We start from the raw sequence: 19,926 nt of genomic DNA on the forward strand, positions 1-19,926 counted from the left end.
CCAAGCTGGAAGGCCTTGGTTATCACATGCCCATCTCCCTCTCACCTGCATCTCTTTCCTGGAGACTCTGATGTAGGAGGTCTCAAGGGAGACTGCAAAAACTATTTTCTTTAAAAAACCAGATAATGAACAGTCAGATTAAGGACTCAATAAAGTACATATTATTATTATTATTATTATTATTGGGCTTCCCTGGTGGCTCAGAGGGTAAAGAATCTTCCTGCAATGCAGGAGACTGGGTTTGATCCCTGGGTCAGGAAGATCCCCTGGAGGAGGCAATGACAACCCACTCCAATATTCTTGCCTGGGAAATCCCATGACCAGAGGAGAATGGCGGGCTACTGTCCATGGGGTTGCAAAGAGTCAGACATGACTTAGCAACCAGGCATGCATGCACGCATACATTATTATTATTCCAGAGGAGTAAACAGAGACTCACAAATGAGAAACACCAGCTTGGTCTGGCTCCAAAGCTCATGCTATTTCCTCCACTTACTCTTCTGATATCTGGAGTCATTTCCCCCAGGCTCTGTCTCTGTGCTGATTGTGGCTCACATTTTTCTTTCTACCAGGACCCTCCAGGATCACAAACAAATGTGGACCTTCCCAGTCAACAGATGGAAATGTAAGTAGCAGTAGGGCTTTGCAGTAGGACTGGTGGTATCTCCACTCCGAAGCAGGGATGCAGCTAAACAGGCTGTGTGCCAGGACGCAGATGCTAGGAGGGAAGCCGAAGTGGCACCACGAGTGATGCTGGACCAGCCTCTGGTACAGTGGACATGTGACTCACTGAGATGCCGTGCGTGTCGACTCTGCCCTGGTCCCTTCGGGTTCAAGAATTGTGTGTGTATATTGGAAACAGAGGAACAGGCAGGTGGAATCTGCAGAGAAGCTGGGAGGAGTGGAAGAAAACCAGGTCTCAGAGTCCTCTCTTTTCCAATTCTTCCTTCCGATCTAAGCCCCCACATTCCTCAACCTGCCCATCACCAGATGAAACATTCTAAAGGTACATTTTCAAAGTGTGTTCTGCTGAACTTAACATGAGTCCCAAGAGTGACTTCTTGGGAAAAAGAAAAAAAGATGGGAAGGTTTCTATTGGGAACTTCTGCTCATCACATGCCCCTCTTGAAGATTCACTATGCTCATTAACATTTAAAAATCCCTGAGAAGTCCTTCAGTAAAGGACTGAAGTAAAGTACAAGAGCTGTTAACAAGTAAACTGTGTAGCTCCCGTGTTCTCAGGAATTATTTTGAATAACAGTATCACAAATTACAGGCTTCCCAGGTGGCTCAGTGGTAAAAAGAATCTGCCTGCCAAGCAGGAGACCTGGGTTTGATCTCTGGGTTTGGAAGATCTCCTGAAGAAAATGGTAACCCACTTTAGTGTTCTTGTCTGGGAAATCCCATGGACAGAGGAGCCTGGTGGACTACAGTCCATGGGGTCGCAAAGAGTCAGACACAACTTGGCAACTGAACAGCAGCAGCAGCATCTTGTATGTCTGTGTCATGCGGTCATTGAAGAACACTACCTATAAGACAGGATGCAGAAAAGCAAACAACAACAAAAATTTTTGTCATCATGTTAGTAATATTTAAATTCTTTTGCTTTGCACCATTTTTATGTTTATTTGATTTTAACTTTTTATTGTATCTTGGAGTATAGCTGATTAACAATGTTGTGACAGTCTTAGATGCACAGCGGAGGGTCTCAGCCATCCATCCACAGGTACGCATTCTTCCCCAAACCCCCCTTGCATGCAGGCTGTTGGCACTATTTTTTGACCAGGGAGCTATCTACCTGTAAAACTTCAGTTGTATTTATGTGCCACAAATTCATTCTGATTTTTTTGTTTGTTTTAACAGCACTTTATTTTCTTGTGGAAAGGAAGGGACTCATTCATGCCCTAATTTTAGTCCAAGAGTCCAGAGATTGTATGTACATGATCTATACCTAGCCAATCAGAATATTTCATCTTCTCAGCTGGGCGAACCATGGGCATTTGGCCTATGTCAAATCATCAGAAAGTCAGTTCTGGAACCTCTTTAACTCTTGAGACAGTAAATTTCCTTTTTTATCCTAGGGTTTCTGTTTATAATAAAATTATACGTTTGAAATATCAGAGGTACTATACATAGTGAGTTTTCCTTGAGGGTGAAACCAACAGAGGAGAGAATGGAACTTGGAAAAGGAGAAGACAGTGGCTATAGGCTGATGACATTATTTAAGCCCCTAGATCCAACTGTGCCTGAAGCCTACACTTTCGATGAAACTTTCTGTTGCAGTGAGCTAATGACTTGCTCTCAATTTTCTTTGCTAAAGCAAGCTTACAGTGAGTTCATCTCTCCTGCAGCCAGAGTAGTTTCTAATATGGTGGTTCTCAAAGTGTGGTCCTCAGAGTGGCAACATTAATTCCCCTGGGAACTTGCTTTCAACATACATGTTCCTCTTTTACCTTCCACCTTTACTTTCTTGAAAGCATCTGAAACACATGACCACAGTCATCTGTTTCTGACCTTAATAGTACCTCTCATAATCTACTTATTACTTGCCTTCTGTATTCTTTTGTCCACGAGAGTATGACCTCTAGAGCCATGGATATTTTCTGATTTATCACTGATTCTCCCACTGAACTGAGAATGGAACCTGGAAAATGACTGAGAATTGCTTAAGGCTCCTGAATTGTATTTTTCAGACAGCCTCCTCTCCCAGGCTCCATTTAAGAAGGCAGACCTTCTTAATGAGAACTGTTAGCACCCATAAGCGTTTGTAGAGCCTGTCTCCTTGGGGTAATTTAAGGTTATGAAGTGCGGGCCCTTGTTAACAGCTCTTGTGAGGTAGTTGTCTTAACTTCAAACATGGGTCACTGTAATAAATGGTGCAGGAGAAACACAATTCCGGACCTTGCTAACTGTTCTCGCCTCACTGAGTTAAACATTACGTCTGCATATGACCAAAGGTCGATGGAATGAAACAGTCCCTCAAGGAAGCTAATAGAAAGTCAATTACTTTGGCCCTGTAAATTGCTTTTGGAACAGACCCTTTCTAGGTCTTGTGGGACGCTTTCTTCACTCAGCTCTGATGGGTGGATGGAAGGCCCTAAGGATCACTTTGGGGCCAGCCTCCTGCTGCACCAGGAAGCTCCTCTCTATCTAGTGCAATAAACAGGCACATCATCTCCCCTGGCTGGGCCGCCCAGGTCAAACCCTCGCTTTGAATCAAAATCAACAGATGATGAGTATGTTTTGTAGGCAGGCTTCTGCTTGGCCAAAGTGGACAAGAGAACTGTCCGGAGTCTACTAGAAGTGAGTAGGGCTCATCCATGCCTGAACAGGCTTCTCAGTCAAGCCCTCTGGCCAAAAGGATTGTCCGTGTTGGGGGCAGTCATTAGCAGGAGTCTCAGCATTCCCTTCCTTCTAGCTGTATGGGGGAAATTGTCTTCTGTCTCCTATTCAATGAGAGAATGCAGGCCCTGCAGTCAGGGCTGGTCCTGGCTGCTGGAAGGGTGTGGCCTCCTGCTGTCCTCACCCAGCCTGTTTTTGAGCTAAGTGTGAATAGCTTCTTGTTTCCGTGAGAGCTCCAGACGCCCATCTTTTGTATTTGGGCAAAATGCAGCAAAGTAATTTGGAGATACAATTTCAACCTCTGGCAGAGAAGCTCTCATTACCCCATCAGAGAAGAAGGAGGGGGGCATCCAGAGGTCAAAGGGCAGTGCGTTGTGCATCCACTCTAGGCAACACCCAAACAGTTGTAGCATTTAATTAAGAAGGACCTTGCACTCTTGGGGGGGACCAGGAAATTCGCTTTTATTTCAATCTGGCTGCAAACACTCCAACCGCAGTGTGTCTGCCTGTCTTCTCAGCCATTGAGTTTCCCTTACTTTGAGCCAATTAAAGTATGTTCTTTTTCTTTTTTCAGTTAGGTATTGGGAAAAAATAACTGTGAGGACTATTCAGAAGCTCAGAAATAAGGAGCCAGGCAGGGAAACTGGAGTAACAAAGAGGTGACTGAAACAGGTTTTAGAGGTGTGACAGGTCTCAGAGAGTTTTGGCTGGATTTGCGTTTAGGGATTGTGCGGCATGGCTCATGTCAGGCATCTTGCAGAGACCTGGTGCTTGCTGCAAGCTAAGTCGCTTCAGTCATGTCCAACTCTGTGACCGCATGGACTGCAGCCCACCAGGCTCCTCTGTCCAGGTGATTCTCCAGGCAAGAATACTAGTGTGGGTAGCTTTACCCTCCTCCAGGGGATCTTCCCGACCCAGAGATCAAACCTGAGTTTCTCATGTCTCCTGCATTGGCAGGTGGGGTCTTTACCACTGTTGCCACCTGGAAAGCCCAGCAGAGACCTAGTAGCAGCTTCTTTACTACCTGCAGAGGAGGGTAAGCTCCTGAGACTTTGAAGGTCAGGACTAGATGAGACTCTTATTCTCTCAGTTTCCTTCCCAAGGACACTGGCATCAAGAAAAAGATCTCCTGGAGCCCCTCATGTAACGCATCCTCTTCTCGGAGTCTTTCGGGTCATGGTGGGCTTCCCTTTGCTGATGCCCTGAAAGAGAGGGTGGTCTGCCCTGAGAAAGAGAGGTTTTCATTGTCTCTTTGTAACTTTATTTTTCCATCAGTCTGTCGGGCTTGGTTCAGATCCTGATGCTAAAGGCTGTACGTCAAAAGTTTTGATCAGGAGAGTCCATTTGAGCTTCCCTGGTGGCTCAGACAGTAAAGTGTCTGCCAGCAATGCAGGAGACCTGGGTTCAATCCCTGGGTTGGGAAGAGCCCCTGGAGAAGGAAATGGCAACCCACTCCTGTACTATTGCCTGGAAAATCCCATGGATGGCAAAGCCTCATAGGCTACAGTCCATGGGGTCGCAAACAGTCAGACACAACTGAGTGACTTCATTTGTAACTTTATTTATTTTTTATTTTTTGGCTGCACCAGGTTGGGGGATCTTAGTTCCCCAACCAGGGATCAAACCCATACCCCCTGACATGCAGGGGAAGCGTGGAGCCTAAACCACTGAACCACTAGGAATGTTCCCGCCTCTTTGTGATTTTAGAGATAATTAGACTTCTCTTTGATGGCATTCTGTGCAGCCTTGTCTCTGAGTGCTGAATTTTGTCTTGAAATTCCTCAGGATCTCGATGCCACATAGGATTCTTAATTCCTGGACCACAAGGGAAGTCCCCACCTGCTTATAGATGGACTAGGAGGTAACCAGGGATTGGGGATGGGATAAGGCATTCTGATTGAGGGTTAAGGGGTGAGAAGACGGACAAGAGAAATTGCTGGTGGGAGTCTTTTCCATCAGTCTGTCAGGCTTGGTTCAGATCTTGATGTTAAAGGTTGTAAGTCAGAAGTTTTGACAGAACTGGTCTGGAGAGTCCATTTGAGCCTCAGGATTCCAGGGGGCTGCATTAGAGCTAAGGGGTCCTAGAACCGCCAGGTGGAGGAGGAAGTTGTGAATGTCCTTGCAGGCATGTGGAAACCAGGGCAGTCCCACTGTTCTGAGGATTGTAAGTTTCAAGAACACAGGGACAGAGGGCTCCCCTCTGCAGAGCAGACCCCCTCAGGTGTTTCTCAGCAGCAGAAACTGACAAATGCAGATGGAAGAGAAAGACAGGAGGGACAGTCTGTGGCAAAGACAGCTAAGGATTCCTTTGTGGGCACATGTAAAAATTTGCGGGAGGCAGGTAGTAAACCCTTTGGTTGGAATAAGCTCCTGTTTGGTTAGGGATGTGGGAACTTGGAACCATTGCAATCTGAGCACAGATGCCACTGTGAAATGACGAACTGGTGAGAGACCACACATCCAGGCTGTGTGTAATGACCCAAACCAGGAAAAGGCAGGGTCTCAATGATGACAAGCCAAATGGGAAACCATGAAGATTTCCTGTGAATGACTTTGCTGTCAGGAGTGCCTGCGGTTATGGGGTTGCTGACTGTCTATCCACTTCTATTCAGAAGTGCCCAGGATGGGGTTGGGCTGAGGAGCTGGGCCCCTTCCCGGTTCTTTCTGAAGGAGATCATTACACTGTGTATACGTGTCCTTGCCTATGGGCTTCCCAGGTAGCTCAATGGTAAAGAAGCAACCTGCCAATGCAGGAGACACAGGTTCTATCCCTGGGCTGGGAAGATCTCCTGGAAGAGGAAATGGCTGCCCATTCTGGTATTCTTGTCTGCAGAATCCCAAGGACAGAGGAACCTGGACATGACTGAGCACCTGAGCCTATGTTTATACATATATCACCCAGCGTTACTTTTTTAAACTGTTGTGACAGGTGATAGAAATTGTTTCTTTAGGAATTCACCCCTTCTTCAGTCATGCTCTGGTTGAAATGCTTCCTCTGGACTCTGAAGTGACTTCTCTTCCACCCCCATCCATCACTCCTCCCTTTCTGGTCTCATCTCATTTCTTCGGAACCTCAATTTCTTCCCTCATATCTCTTCTTTCCTCACCCTCCTGCCTATCAACACTATTTTTTTTTTTTGAATTTTAATCTTGACTGGCTTTCAGGATGTGTTAGGAAACTGTGTGTGCAGGTTTGCCATCAACAGTGATTGGGATTGCTGCCCATCTCATGGTCATAGTCACTTGCTCTCCTCTTAGTGAGACTCTGTACCTAGGAATGGGCCCTTCAAGGTCATCTCTGTGCTCTATGACCCTGCTCTATGACTGCTCTATGGCATGACTGATGGCTCTGAGGGGGCTGACCAGCTTATCTTTGCCTCAAGAGCATGAAACCTGGAGCAGAGCATCAGACAGTGGGGCTGAGCCACGTTTTGATGGCAGTGGTGGACAGAGAAGGTTCATGATAAACTCCTGCCATTGTTCTGGCTGCTGCAGCTGTGGGCTCACATGTGTGCCAGGCCAGGCTGGCGTAGCGAGGAACACTCCTGTGATGCCACAAGGGATGGCTCTGATATTGTGTTAGAATGGACCGTGCAGAAGTCACAAACAGACCAACCCATCAGAGGCCTGCACCATACAACTTTATCTCTCACTTACCCGGTGCCTAATAGCTGGGCAACCCTCGGTCACCCTCTTCCAAGTGACTGAGATCCTGGTGGCTTCCATTGGGTGAACACGTCATCTGGAACATGGAGCCTCCAGAGCTGCTTCTGCAGGGGAGAGGGAGGAAGTGTCAGCTGTTCTTACTGTGGATCACCCAGAAGAATCAGGCACAAGGGTCATCATCACTTTACTTCCCATCTCATTTGCCACACTGGCCGTGAGGCCTCCTGAGAACCACAGGGAAATGGTGAACACTAGCCCTCCCTGCCACCACTTTTCTTCTTCTTTTTAAAATATTTATTTGTTTGCCTGAAGCAGGTCTTGGTTGTGGTATGCAGGATCTTAGATCTTAGTTGCAGCATGTGGGATCTAGTTCTGTGACCGAGGATCAAACCCGGGCCCCCTGCACTGGAAGCATGGAGTCTTAGCCGCTGACCACCAGGGAAGTCCCTGCCACATATTTTTCGATAGATGAAGAAAAACAAAAAAAGAAAAATCCTCTAGGATGCCAGCGTTTTCATGTGATGATGAGAGTGGCTCTTGAAATAGTTTAAGGCCAACAGAACCTTTAGGGTTAAGCAAGATGTAAGATGAAAGATATTATTTTGTTTGAGTTCAATTGTGCCAGAATAAAGGCAGCCACTGGTACCCTTTGCCTCATCCTTCTGGTTGTTCAAAAGACAGCTAAGTACAAGCCCTCACAGTCTCTAATCCTATAGAACTGAGATTAAGGATAAAGGATGAAGTTGGTGGGGGCTCTTTTTCTAAGTGAAGTATCCTGTCTGCTTCTATTGACCCAGAAGAAGATGTCTTGAAGCATTAGATAGCTGTCAACACCCTAAATGAGAGAGGAGGCAAGAACCACAGGACAGAAGGGTGAGGTGGGCAGAGGAGCATGGGAGGAGAGGGGTTGGGTTGGGGAGCTTGGAGGTTTGGGGAGACTCCTTGCATGGCCTCGCTGTGGCCCAGGATTCAGTGGAAACCCTGAGGGAGGGTTTCTTACCTGCTGACTTAGAAACAGAAGAAACTGAAAGAAGTCTGGTATAGCCACCCCATTCCCTGCCTGCCCCTTGCATATGGTTTATAGGTGCAAACACCCCAGAGACCACAGATTTACCTCTTTGATCTCCACTTGGATCATCTGCCCAGTGCCCTAGGAATTCAACCTGACACTGTGATCCTTCCAGCAGAAAATGCTAAAGCAGAAAAATAATACAGAACATTTCCTTTAATTCCAGTTTAACTAACAGAGGAAAGAAATTAGCCCAGCAGCTAATTTTGTGGCTGCAAATTTTAAAGGATACTTTTTAAGATTCAAAAGGAGAATCTCACTCACTTATCTAGGTTACTTATTTATTTATATTCCTCTTAAAGGGAAATTGCCTTCCATTGCTCCCTGGTTGTTATCACTGGGACGAGAAGCATGGTTCCATGAAGGTGTTAGTCCTCCGTCTTCTCTCCCTCTCACTCCATGCTGTCTGGACAGCCCTGTTCTTTCAAGAAATCACACTATCTAGAACAGACCCTGGGGTTCAGCCCTCACTGGGCAGGGGGTTTAACATGGCACAGTTAGAGAATAAAGGTGCTGAAACTGTGTTACACAGATTGGGACTTGAACCTACAGTCTTTTAATCTGGTCTCTGTACTTAATGGAGCTCCTTCTCCATTCTTCTCTTTCTGTTCTTGATCTTTCAACAGAGAAAGAAATCAGTGCGAGACAAAGTGATGGGTTTGATTTATTTATAGAGAAACAGACCAGAGCCAGAATGTAGGCCATATCAGAAGACGAGAAAAGAAAGCTCTCCAAATAAGGCGTGGTTAGTTTTGATAGGCTGGATAATTTCATGGGCTGATTAGTGGGAGGACTATAACAGCTATTTTGGCGAAGGGGTGGGAATTTCTAAGAGCTGGGCCACCAACCACTTTTTGAATTTCATGGTTGGCCTTGGAATTGCCAGGACGCCTGTGGATATTTCACTTAGCTTGATGATGTGTTACAATGAGTCTACACTGAGGCTCAAGGTCTGGTGGAAGTTGACTTGCCCACCATCTTGGGCCTATTTGGTTCTAATCGGTTCATGTTGTGTCCTCGGGCTATGTCACGCTTGTAAAGTTTGTGCCCTGCCCCCTTTCCTCCAGTTTCAGTGCCAGTTACAGGCATTTGACTTTGAACCCTGGCTCTGCTCATATTAAACTTAGGATAAGTGTCTTGCTTCCTTTGTGTCTTTAATTTTCTCTTTTTGTTTCTTTTAGGGACTTCGATGGCTGTGCAAAGCACTTAGCATAATCTCCATTGCATCGTAGGGATAAAACAAGTAGAAGCTAATGTTATGGTGATTTGGGGGTAGGCGGGGAATGGGGCTTAACAAGGTTTCTGAAAATCATTCATGCTTCTTGTTTTTCCAGAACATTTATCTTGGATCTTATCTTGGTCATAGACTCATTGGAGAAGTTGATGAAATTTCCTCAGAACAAGGAAATATGAAGGCGACACAAAATTTTGCATGCTTTTATTGATTGCTTCCTATACGCAGTGGTTCTCAACCTGTTTGACAAAGATTTTTTATTTTTGCTTTTTATGCCCCTCCCCCAACTTGATCTTAATGGTGCTTCTCGTCTTGTTGATTGAGAAAATGCCTAATGACGCACAGCAACTCTGAATTCTGTAATGCTTTTAAGAGATTTTGCATTCTTTAATCACAACAGCATCTATCTGGATTTGAAAGGAAAAGTTGTAAATATATCTTTGGGCCACATGATTGATTCCATCTGTATTCAATGCTTGGTACCCCTGTGGATTTCTCCATTGTTAGAAATCTCTCTAGTAGAAAGGTTTGTGGAATCCAAGACTGGAAGGAAATCAAAGGGCCATTCAATCCAACTCCATTAATTTGCATAACACAGAAGTCAAAGGAGGAAAATCAACTTTTTAAAAATCACGCAGCCAGATGATATCAGAGAGGATCAGGAATCCAGGATCCCCAACAGCCTAACAATTACCTGAAGTTGACTTTCTTTGGCAGTTCTGGGTTGGTGGAGTCTTGCTCTTCCACCAGTCAGTGGTCAGTAGTCTGTAAAGAGAGTGAATTGGGAAATGAAACTTGGCAAGTAACTGCAGTCTCAAAGCTGCAGAGTGACGGTATAATTTATCTTCCAAACTGGGACACGTTTGAGAGTGAAAGGGAGTGCTATTAATAATTATGCCAGAGCAATAGGTATAAACCAGGACTATTCCGGGCAAGCCGGGGCAGACGGTCACCCTGCTGAAACCTGACCGACGCCAAATTCAGAGCACTTTAAAAGCCAGTCAGCAACAAGAATGACTTGCTCGAAGGAAATCTGGGCTAAGTGAAAAACATTTATTGATTATGCCAAAGTCTTCGACTGTGTCTATCACAACACACTGGAAAATTCTTCAAGAGATGGGGATACCAGACCACCTGAACTGCCAAGAAATCTGTATGCAGGCCAAGAAGCAGCAGTCAGAACCAGACATGAAATAATAGACTGGTTCCAAATTGGGAAAAGAGTATGTCAAGGCTGTATATTGTCACCCTGCTTATTTAACTTATATGCAGAGTACATCATGCAAAACACTGGGCTGGATGAAGCACAAGCTGGAATCAAGATTGCTGGGAGAAATATCAATAACTTCAGATATGCAGATGACACCACCCTTAATGGCAGAAAATAAAGAGGAACTGAGGAGCCTCTCAATGAAAGTGAAAGGGGAGAGTGAAAAAGCAGGTTTAAAACTCAACATTCAGAAAATAAAGATTATGACATCCAGTCCCATCACTTCATGGCAAATAGATGGGGAAACAATGGAAACAGAGAGAGACTTTATTTTGGGGGGCTCCAAAATCACTGCAGATGGTGACTGCAGCCATGAAATTAAAAGACACTTGCTCTTGGGAAAAAAGCTATGACCAACCTAGATAGTATATTCAAAAGCAGAGACATTACTTTGCCAACAAAGGTCCTTCTAGTCAAAGCTAGTAGTCATGTATGGATGTGAGAGTTGGACTATAAAGAAAGCTGAACTCAGAAGAATTGATGCTTTTAAACTGTGGTGTCGGAGAAGATTCTTGAGACTCCCTTGGACTGCAAGTAGATCAAACCAGTCAATTCTAAAGGAAATAAGTTCTGAATATTCATTGGAAGGACTGATGCCAAAGCTGAAACTTCAATACTTTGGCCACCTGATGTGAAGAACTGACTCATTTGAAAAGACCCTGATGCTGGGAAAGACTTAAGACAGAAGGAGAAGCAGACAACAGAGGATGAGATGGTTGGATGGCATCACTGACTCAATGGACATGAGTTTGAGCAAGCTCTGGAAGTTGGTGATGGACAGGGAAGCCTGGTGTGCTACAGCCCATGGGGTCACAAAGAGTTGGACATGACTGACTGAACTGAACTGTCGCCCTTCTCTGTGGCCAATTTCACATCTTGAAAGCACAGCGTGCGCACGCGCGCGTGCGCACACACACACACACACACTCACACACACACACAAACTTGAAAATCTGAAAACTCACTAGGAATCACTAGTTTCTCACTGGCCTACCCTCCATGTAGCAGCACAGACACCCCTTCTCTAGTTCTTTCCCACCATGAGTATTAGTTCCTCCCTAGTCCCTCTGCTGGGATCTTGTAGACATCTTCATGATGGCTTGAGCAATCATGTCATCAATCCTCATAGACATAATAGGGGGACTAGTGTCCTGGAAAGTGCTTGGGATGAAACCTCTACTGGATAACCTCAAGCAACCACTTCTTCTCTCCTTAGTTTCCTAATCTATGAAATTACCAGGTGGTGCTATTGGTAAAGAACCCACCTGACAATGCAAGAGACATAAGAGACATGGGTTTGATCGCTGGGTCAGGGAGATCCCCAGGAGGAGGGCATGGCAACCCACTCCAGTATTCTTGCCTGGAGAATCTCATGGACAGAGGAGCCTGGCGGGCTATAGTCCAGGGGGTCACAAAAGGTTCAGAGGAGCCTAGTCAGCGACAGTCCATGGGATCGCAAAGAATCAAACACTGATGGAAGTGACTGCACACATGCATACAGAGATGAGACTCATTCACCTGTGTTCTGTGTTAGTCAGGGAAGGCTGGTCTGTGCTGTGTAACAAATAGCCACCAATTCTAAGTGACTTAACACAGCAAAAATTCATTTCATACTCAGGTTTTAACATTAGTAGGTAGGAGGGCTCTTCTCTTTATAGCCTCCTAGGGTCCCAGGCTCCACAGAATGGAACAGGAAATTGGAATTCAAGCAAGTGCCACTAAATATGTTTACCTGAAAGTGACGTGTACATTCGCATGTCATCGGCATCCACCAGTCACAGGGCCACGCCTCAACTCATGCAGGCGGAGAAGAGCAGGCCTACCATGTGTCCAAGAATTGGGGAATCAGAGTATTTATAAATGCTCCCATGGCTATTCACCCCACCCTCAACTTATTTCTAATTTAAAATTTTACAAGGAAAGTGTCATTTTCTTCCTCCTCATCCCCACCCTCAAATGAAATCTAATGGAGAATACGACATAAAGTGGGTCGAACTGAAGCTGATCTGGTTGAAATGGAAGTTGATGATTTAGACCTTCATACTTTGGTAGCAATGTGATTTGTTTTAGGAAGATCATTTGATAATTTTGTAGATGACAGATTGAGTTTGGAGATACAAGGAAGACCAGTTAAGTGGCTATTTAGAATTTTCTAGGCAGGGAAAATGATGGAGAAGGCAATGGCACCCCACTCCAGTACTCTTGCCTGGAAAATCTCATGGATGGAGGAGCCTGGTGGGCTGCAGTCCATGGGGTCGCTAAGAGTTGGACATGACTGAGCGACTTCAGTTTCACTTCTCACTTTCATGCATTGGAGAAGAAAATGGCAACCCACGAAAGCTGTACAGAGGATAGAATGGGAGGGTTGTATTTGTTATATATGTTGCATAAAAATTACCCTGAAATGAGTGGCTTGGAACAATACATGTAAAGATAACATCTCACAGTTTTTAGGGGTCAGGATGTGGTGGAACTGGGTCTTTTACATCAGAGTCTCTCACAGGCTGTAGTTTAGATGTCAACCAGGCTACTGTCGTCTTGAAGTTCAGCTGGGGTGAGGTCCCCTTTCAAGGTCTCTTGGTGGTTGATGGCAAGATTCAATTCCTCCTGAGCTATTGGACTGGGGAACCGCCGTTCTTTGCTGGCTGTTGTCTGGAAATCACCCTCAGTTCCTTACCCCTACTTCTCTCCAACAGAAGACCCAGGGAGACAGGATGTGTGAACAAGATGCAAGTCATAGTCTTTCAAAGCCTAATGACAGAAGTACATCGTATCCCCTTTGGCATATTCTGCTGGTTAGAAATCTCAAGGTCCAGTTCACACTCAAGGGGTTTTGATTACAAAAGGATGTTGAACACAGGAGGCGGGGAATCATGGGATCCAGGTTACAAGCTGCCTGTTATAGGGGGATTTGGGAGAAGTTGAGAAGCCTGAACCTCCCTGAAGGAGAGTAATGAGGTATGGGTTACAGAGATGAAGAAGGAGCAAGTGATGCCTTCAGAACTTTGGTTTGGATAAGAATGATGCCATTATTTGAAATGGGCAAAGCACAATCAGGCTTGGGCATTAAATGCCAACCTGGGCAGAGGTCAGGCTGGGTCCCTAGACACTCAGAAACCCAGTAAAAAGGGTTTCTTAACTCCCGACTGGGCACCCACATCCATCCTGCTCTATTCTCTGTTACTCCTTGCTCTCCCTTCAAACTTGAGCAGACTAAAGGAATTCGGGGTGAAATTTATAGCAAGTAGAGGTGATTGAAGTGGCTTTAACGTTCCAGTCTTTTCTATGTAAATTACCAGGCTCTGACTCTTGCTTGGGCACCCCGTCCCCATTTTCAGTTACAACTGAGCAAGGAAAGGGCCCACGGAGTGGGATTTGCATGAGGCTTTAAGAGAAAATGAGAGAGACACAAGGGTTATACTGTCAAATCTGCCAGGCTTGGCTGTCTTCGAGACATAGGCAAGTGGCTTATTTAACTTTTTTTTATGTGTGTGTAAATTTCCTAAAAGGTTGACCCAAATGAGTTCTTACCAAGATCTGATAGCCCAGGACAATGGAATAATCCTTTTTAATAGGATTACAGGCTATGCTAAAAGAGGCTGGCGACTTTTAGACTCCGCATTGTAACATGTGCTTCAAGAAAGCAGAGGAACACTGAGACAGAAAGCAGGTTTCCTGTGTGCTTTCACACCCTCTAAACTATTCCTGTCTCCAGCTCACTGTATCCTTGGCTACCCAAACAGAGCACATCTGGGATCCTCTTCTGGAATTGTCTCTAGTCCTGGGTCCTTGGGTTTCTCTGGGCCATTGTGAAAGGTGACATTGAACTAATGGATCCCTCAAGGTCAATCGTGCGCTAGTGGGAAAGAATCTGCCTGCAATGCATGGGCCACAAGAGACACAGCTTCCATCACTGGGTTGGGAAGATCCCCTGGAGGAGGAAAGGGCAACCCACTCCAGCACTCTTGTATGAAGAATCCCATGGACAGAGGAGTGTGGCGGGCTACAGTCCATGGGGTTGCAAATGTCATGACTGAGCAACTGAAAGTCAATTGCAGTAACATGAACCTGATTTCTTCTGTCTATCTTTATTCAAGTTCTCTTCCAGTCTCTATCATTTCAGGTTCTTCATTCTGTGGGATATCAGGAACAGACTGTAGACCCAATGCCAGAAGTCTTGAGATGAGGCATTGTGTTTTGGACAAGGGCTTTACATCGGACTGATGACCCCAGGCTTGGGTGTTTAATGATAATTCTCTGCAGCCTTTGGAGAAGGGATGTGTAAAGGGTTCCCCTAGCTCAAAACACCCGTGTGAATGCTTCTCTTAGGTTTGAAGAGAGAGACATGCAGGAGAACCTGATGGCAATACTGAAGCAGCTTCCTTCTAGAATAACATGTTCTGCAAATGGCAAGGCTGATCAAGAAGGGAAAAAAATTAAATTCCATCCTCACAAAGGCAGGTGAGACACATGTCAGATCAGTAGCAAACATTAATTAAGAAAATATTCTGCAAAAGTGACCATAGTCATAATGAGTGAATTAAAAAATATTTAGTAAAAAAGAGGCTATTTTATTAATCACCAGTCTGAATGTTTTCTAAGTGTTTTTAATACATTTTTGAAATTCTCAATCAAGCACTTCATCTATCTATCCAGTCCATTAGGATACAATCTACGTGTTTGAAGGTTTTTTGTTGTTTTGTTTTGGACGTTGTTGCTCAGTCGCTTAGAGGTGTCTGATGTTTGCGACCATAGGAACAGCAGCACTCCAGGCTTTTCTGTCCTTCATCATCTCCTGAAGCTTGTTCAGACTTACCACTGCTGATGATGTCATCCAACCATCTCATCCTCAGCTTCCCCCTTCTCCTCTGCCTTCAATCTTTCCCAACATCAGGGTCTTTTCCAATGGGTCGGTTCCTCACATCAGGTGGCCAAAATATTGGAGCTTCAGGTTCAACATTAGTCCTTCCAATGAATATTCAGGGTTGATATTTTGTACATGGACCTCACTTATATTGAAGACTGCTCTCATTTGCTATTGTCTGGCTTACATGTTAGGTTTTCTGGCCTTGTCCTGAGTGTGGAACTCAGACTGCTTTGCCCGCCATGACTCAAGATCAAAGATGGAAGGAGATAGTGAGATTATAAGTGGAATCTGAGGCTGGTGGCAGGCATGGTTTGGGGAACACAGTCAACCAATTAACCAATGAGCTTTTATGATTAAGTACTTGCTGTGTGCATAGGGATACAGAAGACGCCAGAACCAGTATATACCTAAACCTCAACTGACTTTTAGAGAAGGCAGTATTGGTGATCAACCCCCGAAGAGCAGGAATTTTGCCTGTGTTATTTGTGGCTATAAATCCAGTGCCTTGAATGATACATAGATTAAAGAAAAAAGTTATTCAAAAGATGAAATGCAAAATGATAAGAATGTAAAAAGTGTTCAGAAAAAGGAGACATTGGTTTGGGTTCAGTAGATAGAGCATGCCCAGCACACCCATCCCTGTTTCTGGAGTCGTCCTGATTCCTGCTCACCATGGATGTGTCCTCCCTGCTTTTGTTTGTCTACCAAATTCATCCAGCACTTCAAACATCCTTTGGCACTTTATCCAAGTTATTTTCTTTGATCCTGAAGCCGAAAGAGATTGCCTACTCCTTCAAACTCTCATAAAGCATTTATGAGGCCTTTGTTGTACACTTCATGTGGGAAGGTGGGAAAAAATGAGCCAAGGTCTTTTTGAAAGCACCTCATTTAATCTATAAAATAAACCCAGAAACAAATTATATTATTTTCTCTCTTTTTTTTTTTCTCAACAGTGGTGACTACCAGCACAAGGCTAAAAAATTTATTGAAGACCCCAGGGCTGTTTAGACAAGGATCTGGAATGATGTTCATGTCTTCCGAGCTTCAAATCCCATCTCACTTGCAGCCGGTCATGCTGCTTTCTCCCTTTTTCTCATTTATCCCTACAATGCTTCCCCTGTGTAGGCTTGGTTGACTCACATCTTGCCTAGTAAGTAGATTTCAGACTTGAGGAGAACTGTGAGCTTTGTGTGACCCATTCTGGATGTTGGTTACTTTTCACAAGACGGTTACTCAAACTTGTCTGCTAGATCAATATCGAATGACAGGAATTCCCTGATGGTCCATTGTCTAAGAATCCACACTCCCAATGCAAGGGACCTGGGTTCAATCCCTGGTCAGGGAGCTAGATGCCACATGCTTCAACTAAGACCCAGCACAATGTAAGTAAGAAAGTAAATACATATTTTAAAGAACAATGAAGGAGATCAATCACATGTCCACAAAGTCTGTGTATGAGCCCCGATTGGATGACTTCCCTGCTTCCATTGTCCAAATGAGGTCCCCCACTTCCTCCCCTTCTTGCCAATCATACCAGTTTGAGCTGGAAAGGCACGGGACTTCATAAAGCTAGGGCTTCGAGTATGATAGACTCACTCTGTTTAATAAGCCCACTGTTACATATATTTTAGAATTCCAAATTTAAATCCAACATATATTTGCTGAGCACTGTCAGCAGAGATATGAAAAGATTAAAGGAGAGGGTGAGAGGAAATGAAAAAGAAGATTCTGTGACTTCCTGGAAGATGGGAAGGGGATAAATGTGACTCAGAAATAAGGCTGGGTCAGAAGGCTCCTGGAGACCAATTTAGCACTGGGACCCATGTTTCCTGGGCTCCAGACCATGTTACGTGGGAAGCTGTCAGTGCAGAAGCTGATATAGGCTTGCTGGGGTTCCCACCCAGTGGCCTGAACTTCCTCTTGCCCAGGGGGTGCATTTAGGCACGTTTGAGAAACAGCCTGTCAGTTGCCACAGGGCAGATGACATCACCTGGACTGGTGAAGTCGACCTTCAGGTCTTAGCCTCGTTTGGGCTGTGCCCGGACCATGAGGCTCTAGCTATAGAATGTGACTCTGCCCCTTTAACAGCCCAAAAGGTGAGCCCAAGAGTTGATTTAGATGAACATCACATTCATTTTCACAGGTGGCACAGTGGTAAAGAATCCTCCTGCCAATGCAGGAGATGCACAAAATGCAGGTTTGATCCCTGGGTCAGGAAGATCTCCTGCAGAAGGATATGGCAACCCACTCCAGTATTCTTGCCTGGAAAATCCCATGGACAGAGGAGCCAGGTGGGTTACAGTCCACAGGGCAGCAAAGAGTCGGACACAAGTAAGCACACACACACACATATTCCTTGATTCTGTCCTTGTACAGACTCAGGGGGTCTCCAGGTGGACAGTGGGCCAGATCTCCAAAGCATCCATTCTTGGTTTGTTTTGGCTTTTGCTTCAAATTTCAGTGCTGTTGCTTTGGTTTCTGTGTGATTTCTAATCCACTCTGTCCTTCCCCCATGGTTGACTTGGTCTCCTGGTTGGAAGAGTCACTCTGACCTTCTAGCCATGTTTTCTTGTTATACTTCAGCTCTGGACTCCAAACCATGGGCTCAACCTAAGCCTTCGTGTTTTGGAAAGGAAGCCAGCAGGGGACTTCCCTGGTGGTCCAGTGGCTAAGACTCCTTGCTCCCAAGGCAGGGGACCATGGGTTCAATTCCTGGTCAAGGAACTAGATCCCACATGCCACAACTAAGACCTGACACAGCCAAATAATAAATAAAAATAAATAAATATTAAAACGAATAAATAAAGCCTAGTGGTCCTGTTCCAGATCAGTTGCAGCTTCTGTAATTACAGCCTCTTTCTAAATCTCCCTTCCTGGGTGCCCACAAACCTTTGTGAGCCAGGCCAACCTCCCCTCCAGCCCAGCTTGCTACCAAGCCCACTCTGCCCTTGAACTGTTTTGCTTGGGTCATCAAGAAAGAAACCTTTGGCGCATTTCAGTTCTCTAAGTCAAGTTTGCCGAGATGCTGCCGGGCTCCTTCTTGGTGATGATTTATGCATGGTAAGTGGAAAAGCATGCTGTTTTCATTCCTTTTAAAACCAAGTAATGACCTGGGGGGAGAACATTATATCTATATCTGTGTCAGTTCCTTCCCCTGTATATGTGTCTTTTTCTCTATCTAAATCTGTGTAGCTGCATCTATATTTGTATGGGTAGGGATCCGGTGACGTGAATTTAGGAGTCCAGCAGAGCCTTGCCACAGCATTGTCTATAATTTATATTTGACCTAGTAGAAGTTGACACTTATTTGCAATGCAAAGATGCAGAGTTGCATCATACCCTTCAAGAAAGATCTGTGTAAATACAGGCCAACCCCTTCAAGTGAAGTAAAAATATAGGATGTTTGTCTTTGTGCTACGGAGATGAAGATATTCAAATCTCCTCAGGATAATTCTCACTGGGAAAATGAGAAGAGCCACTAACGGAATGACCTTGGGCACGTCCTTCAAGCATTCAGGACCTCAGATTCTTCAACAGGGAAAAAAACAAAAAGATTTAGACCAGATGACCTCTAAGGGAAACCTATGACAAAGAAGCTTCTGATTTTTGGCTGGCATTTTAAAAAAAATTATTTATTTTTATTTGAAGGATAATTGCTTTACAATATGCTGTTGGTTTCAGCCATACATCAACATGAATCCGCCATAGGTATACATATTTCTCCTCCCTCTTGAACTTCCCTCCCGCCTCCTACCCCGTGACTGGCATTTTTTGATAAGTCGGTTTTAGTCCAAATCTAGTCTTACAGATTCTGCTCAGGAAATTACAACTGCAGGTTGAGAACAGGGTCTTTCGGTTCTGGGTTGTGTGACAGTCAAGGTCTAGCTAGGAAACCCACGCAAGGTGGTTTAACAAAGGAGTGTTGATACAAGGAACCAGTGTGTTGGAAGCACTGCAGAGCCAAATGGGGTGGTGAGAAAACCCCCAAATTGGCAATAGCAGGGATTCACCACCATCTTTGGGCTGCAAGCACTGAGCGCGGTGGGGGTTTTGCCCGAGCACAAGATCCAGGGCTTCCAGGTGGACATGGGACCACTGAGTGAGTGACACGCTGGCAAGAGCTGAGGGCACTTCAGGACAGAGTTGCTGCCACCGGTGCCACTCAAAGCCAAGGAGAGAGATGTAGAGAGGGTCTGGCTGTTTTTTGCCTCTCAGTCCCCAGTTGATCTCGGATACTCATAGAAGCCAGACCTTGAGGGAGTCTGGGATGCATTGTTTTCAGGATTCCTGGGGCTTCTTAGGTGGCACCATGGTAAAAGAATCTGCCTGCTGTTGCAGGAGACTCGAGAGTTACGAGTTCGATCCATGGGTCAGGGAGATCTCCTGGAGTAGGAAATGGCAATTCACTCTAGTATTTTTGCCTGGGAAATCTCATGGACATAGGAGCCTGGTAGGTCACAGTCTATGGGGTGGCAAAG

This window comes from Bubalus bubalis, chromosome 20 (assembly GCF_019923935.1).
Source record: "Bubalus bubalis isolate 160015118507 breed Murrah chromosome 20, NDDB_SH_1, whole genome shotgun sequence".
NCBI classification, from domain to species: domain Eukaryota; kingdom Metazoa; phylum Chordata; class Mammalia; order Artiodactyla; family Bovidae; genus Bubalus; species Bubalus bubalis.